Here is a 5,605-nt window from a genome sequence, read left to right as displayed (position 1 = left end):
GAACTCTGAATAGAGAGTTAAATAGTACGTGAAAACTGCTTAGAGGTTAAGCCCGATGAACCTGAATATCCGTTTATGGAAAATTCATCATTAGAATTGTAATATTTTAATCAATATTATAACGATAGTGTGCATTTTTTCCCATATAAGGACATTGTAATCTATTAGCATGTATGAAATTTATCAAACAATTTTGATAAGAGTTATTTAAATTAGAGTAAGCTTGCATTTAACAAAAATAAATTTCAAAAATTGATAAAGTGCTGATAGATTATATGAGTACAGTGCGTTAAATTTTCGGAATTAATATAATGGCATGATTATCATTGAATTATGTTTATTATAAGCACTTGTTATGATTAGACAATGCGAAAGATTTCAGGATACCTTCGGGACCCGTCTTGAAACACGATCCAAGGAGTCTAAACATATGTGCAAGTTATTGGGATAAAACCTAATAGCGTATTAACTTGACTATTATTTGGATTAGTTTTTTTTAACTATTTATAGTTGATTAACGCAATTCCCGGGGCGTTCTATATAGTTCATGTATAATAATATATTTATATTACTTTATGCCTCTAACTGGAACGTACCTTGAGCATATATGCTGTGACCGAAAGATGGTGAAGCTATACTTGAATCAGGTTGAAGTCAGGGGAAACCCTGATGGAAGACCGAAACAGTTCTGACGTGCAAATCGATTGTCAGAATTGAGTATAGGAGCGAAAGACCCAATCGAACCATCTAGTAGCTGGTTCCTTTCGAGTTTCCCTCAGGATAGCTGGTGCATTTAACTGTTGTATAAAATAATCTTATCTGGTAAAGCGAATGATTAGAGGCCTTAGGGTCGAAACGATCTTAAGCTATTCGTCACTTTAAATGGGTAAGAACCTCTAACTTTCTTGATAGAAGTTAAGGTTATTTGATATATGTGCCCAGTGGGCCACTTTTGGTAAGCAGAACCTGGCGCTGTGGGATGAACCAAAACGTAACGGTGTTACGCGTTGCCAAATAACAACTCATTCAGAAACCATGAAAGGCGTTGGTTGCTTAAAACAGCAGGACGGGTGGATCATGGAAGTCGAAATCCGCTAAGGAGTGTGTAACAACTCACCTGCCGAATCAACTAGCCCTTAAAATGGATGGCGCTTAAGTTGTAATACCTATACATTACCGCTAAAGTAGATGATTTATATTACTTGTAATATAATTTTGAAACCGTTTAAGTGAGTAGGAAGGTACAATGGTGTGCTTAGAAGTGGTTTGGCGTAAGCCTGCATGGAGCCGTCATTGGTACAGATCTTGGTGGGTAGTAGCAAATAATCGAATGAGACCTTGGGGGACTGAAGTGGAGAAGGGTTTCGTGTGAACAGTGTTGATCACGAGTTAGTCGGTCACTAAGTTCAAGGCGAAAGCCGAAAAATTTTCAAGTAAAAAAAAAGTAACTAAAATTTATATTTGTCATAATTAAAAAAACTTGAATAATTTTGAACGAAAGGGAATACGGTTCCAATTCCGTAACCTGTTGAGTATCCGTTTGTTATTAAATATGGGCCTCGTGCTCATCCTGGCAACAGGAACGACCATAAAGAAGCCGTCGAGAGATATCGGAAGAGTTTCTTTTCTGTTTTATAGCCGTACTACCATGAAGTCTTTCGCAGAGAGATATGGTAGATGGGCTAGAAGAGCATGACATATACTGTTGTGTCGATATTTTCTCCTCGGACCTTGAAAATTTATGGTGGGGACACGCAAACTTCTCAACAGGCCGTACCAATATCCGCAGCTGGTCTCCAAGGTGAAGAGTCTCTAGTCGATAGAATAATGTAGGTAAGGGAAGTCGGCAAATTAGATCCGTAACTTCGGGGATAAGGATTGGCTCTGAAGATTGAGATAGTCGGGCTTGATTGGGAAACAATAACATGGTTTATGTGCTCGTTCTGGGTAAAATAGAGTTTCTATCATTTATGGTAGTTTCTTGTTCCCCGGATAGTTTAGTTACGTAGCCAATTGTGGAACTTTCTTGCTAAAAAATTTTTAAGAATACTAGTTGGGCAACCAGCTAGTTCTTTTAAATTATAACGATTATCAATTAACAATCAATTCAGAACTGGCACGGACTTGGGGAATCCGACTGTCTAATTAAAACAAAGCATTGTGATGGCCCTAGCGGGTGTTGACACAATGTGATTTCTGCCCAGTGCTCTGAATGTCAAAGTGAAGAAATTCAAGTAAGCGCGGGTCAACGGCGGGAGTAACTATGACTCTCTTAAGGTAGCCAAATGCCTCGTCATCTAATTAGTGACGCGCATGAATGGATTAACGAGATTCCTACTGTCCCTATCTACTATCTAGCGAAACCACAGCCAAGGGAACGGGCTTGGAATAATTAGCGGGAAAGAAGACCCTTTTGAGCTTGACTCTAATCTGGCAGTGTAAGGAGACATAAGAGGTGTAGAATAAGTGGGAGATATTAAATTTCGGTTTAGTATCGACAATGAAATACCACTACTCTTATTGTTTCCTTACTTACTTGATTAAATGGAACGTGTATCATTTCCTAGCCATTATACGGATATATTATTATTATATCTTATGGTATTGGGTTTTGATGCAAGCTTCTTGATCAAAGTATCACGAGTTTGTTATATAATCGCAAACAAATTCATTAATGAGAGAGTGCATTTATGTGTTCTTAAATTAAAAATTTGGTATAACTCCAATTACTCAGGTATGATCCAATTCAAGGACATTGCCAGGTAGGGAGTTTGACTGGGGCGGTACATCTCTCAAATAATAACGGAGGTGTCCCAAGGCCAGCTCAGTGCGGACAGAAACCACACATAGAGCAAAAGGGCAAATGCTGACTTGATCTCGGTGTTCAGTACACACAGGGACAGCAAAAGCTCGGCCCTATCGATCCTTTTGGTTTAAAGAGTTTTTAACAAGAGGTGTCAGAAAAGTTACCATAGGGATAACTGGCTTGTGGCGGCCAAGCGTTCATAGCGACGTCGCTTTTTGATCCTTCGATGTCGGCTCTTCCTATCATTGTGAAGCAAAATTCACCAAGCGTTGGATTGTTCACCCATGCAAGGGAACGTGAGCTGGGTTTAGACCGTCGTGAGACAGGTTAGTTTTACCCTACTAATGACAAAACGTTGTTGCGACAGCATTCCTGCGTAGTACGAGAGGAACCGCAGGTACGGACCAATGGCACAATACTTGTTCGAGCGAACAGTGGGTATGACGCTACGTCCGTTGGATTATGCCTGAACGCCTCTAAGGTCGTATCCGTGCTGGACTGCAATGATAAATAAGGGGCAATTTGCATTGTATGGCTTCTAAAACCATTAAAAGTTTATTATTCATTTAATAGACGACGATGGATGTGATGCCAATGTTACATATAACATAGTAAATTGGGAGAGGATCTTCGATCACCTGGTGCCGCGCTAGTTATATATTAAAACATTATTTAATACAATGACAAAGCCTTGAATCAATTGTAAACGACTTTTATAACAGGCAAGGTGTTGTAAGTGGTTGAGCAGCTGCCATACTGCGATCCACTGAAGCTTATCCTTTGCTTGACGATTTCGATAAAATATATATGTTTAAGGCATATATAAAAAAATATTATTATATATTATATATATTTTATATATAAATATGCAAAATTGTATGCATAATTATTAATTATGTGTTATACAATTACGCATATAAGAAGAAAATTTATATAATATATAATATATATATATATATATAAATAAATAATATATCTATGTGTACAAAATATACTTGTGTATTTTTAAATATGCATTTATTTAGTATGCGTTAGTTATATATATTTATTTGGTAGCAAAAGGAACGCCATTATATTAGTGGCGAAAATTAATAATATGCATACTAAGTATATCTAAGTATACAAAACACTTGCATATTTTATATATGCATTTATTTATTATGCGTTGGTTATATATATTTATTTGGTAGCAAAAGGAACGCCATTATATATTAGTGGCGAAAATTAATAATATGCATACTAAGTATATCTAAGTATACAAAACACTTGCGTATTTTATATATGCATTTATTTATAATGCGTTGGTTATATATATTTATTTGGTAGCAAAAGGAACGTCATCATATTAGTGGCGAAAATTAAGAATATGCAAAGGTATAAACTATGTGTACAAAATACTTGCGTATTTTAAATATGCATTTATTTAGTATGCGTTAGTTATTTATATTTATTTGGTAGCAAAAGGAACGCCATTATATTAGTGGCGAAAATTAATAATATGCATACTAAGTATATCTAAGTATACAAAACACTTGCATATTTTATATATGCATTTATTTATTATGCGTTGGTTATATATATTTATTTGGTAGCAAAAGGAACGCCATTATATTAGTGGCGAAAATTAAGAATATGCATAGTATATCTATGTGTACAAAATACTTGCGTATTTTATATATGCATTTATATATATTTATTGGTAGCAAAAGGAACGTCATCATATTAGTGGCGAAAATTAAGAATATGCAAAGGTATAATATGTGTACAAAATACTTGCGTATTTTAAATATGCATTTATTTAGTATGCGTTAGTTATATATATTTATTTGGTAGCAAAAGGAACGCCATTATATTAGTGGCGAAAATTAAGAATATGCATAGTATATCTATGTATACAAAATACTTGCATATTTTATATATGCATTTATTTATTATGCGTTGGTTATATATATTTATTTGGTAGCAAAAGGAACGCCATTATATTAGTGGCGAAAATCAAGAATATGCATAGTATATCTATGTGTACAAAATACTTGCGTATTTTATATATGCATTTATTTATTATGCGTTGGTTATATATATTTATTTGGTAGCAAAAGGAACGCCATTATATTAGTGGCGAAAATTAAGAATATGCATAGGTATATCTATATGTGTACAAAAATACTTGTATATTTTAAATATGCATTTATTTAGTAAGCGTTAGTTATATATATTTATTTGGTAGCAAAAGGAACGCCATCATATTAGTGGCGAAAATTAAAAATATGCATAGTATATCTATGTGTACAAAATACTTGCATATTTTATATATGCATTTATTTATTATGCGTTGGTTATATATATTTATTTGGTAGCAAAAGGAACGCCATATATTAGTGGCGAAAATTCAAGAATATGCATGTATATATCTATGTGTATAAAATACTTGCGTATTTTATATATGCATTATTTAGTATATTATTTGGTTATATATATTTATTTGGTAGCAAAAAGAACGCCATTATATTAGTGGCAAAATTAAGAATATGCATAGTAGTTCTATGTGTACAAAAAATACTTGTATACTTTTTAAATATGCATTTATTTAGTAAGCGTTAGTTATATATATATATTTAATGCCAGAAAGGACGCCATCATATTAGTGGCGAAAATTAAAAATATGCAAGTATATCTTGTGTACAAAATACTTGTGTATTTTAAATATACATTGAACTGGTAGCCATATTATATGAGGTTGGTACCAGAGGACGAGTTCATATTAGTGACGAAAATTTCAACATATGATATTGAAGAAAA

General features: G+C 33.9%; 1 long non-coding RNA gene and 1 pseudogene across 1 annotated transcript; both read left to right on the top strand.

Annotated features, from left to right (window-relative positions):
- Positions 1–3,603, top strand: LOC127566322 (large subunit ribosomal RNA; annotated as a pseudogene; the record flags this gene model as incomplete).
- A 485-nt stretch (positions 3,604–4,088) lies between these two features.
- LOC127566321 (uncharacterized) lies at positions 4,089–5,100 on the top strand. The gene is made up of 3 exons (XR_007955630.1): positions 4,089–4,180; positions 4,558–4,947; positions 5,082–5,100. It is a non-coding gene; the product is annotated as an uncharacterized LOC127566321 (long non-coding RNA).
- The last annotated feature ends 505 nt before the right edge of the window (positions 5,101–5,605 follow it).

The sequence above is a fragment of the Drosophila albomicans genome, unplaced genomic scaffold (assembly GCF_009650485.2).
Source record: "Drosophila albomicans strain 15112-1751.03 unplaced genomic scaffold, ASM965048v2 utg000370l_pilon, whole genome shotgun sequence".
NCBI lineage: Eukaryota > Metazoa > Arthropoda > Insecta > Diptera > Drosophilidae > Drosophila > Drosophila albomicans.
This window is presented reverse-complemented; position numbering and strand designations above follow the sequence as displayed.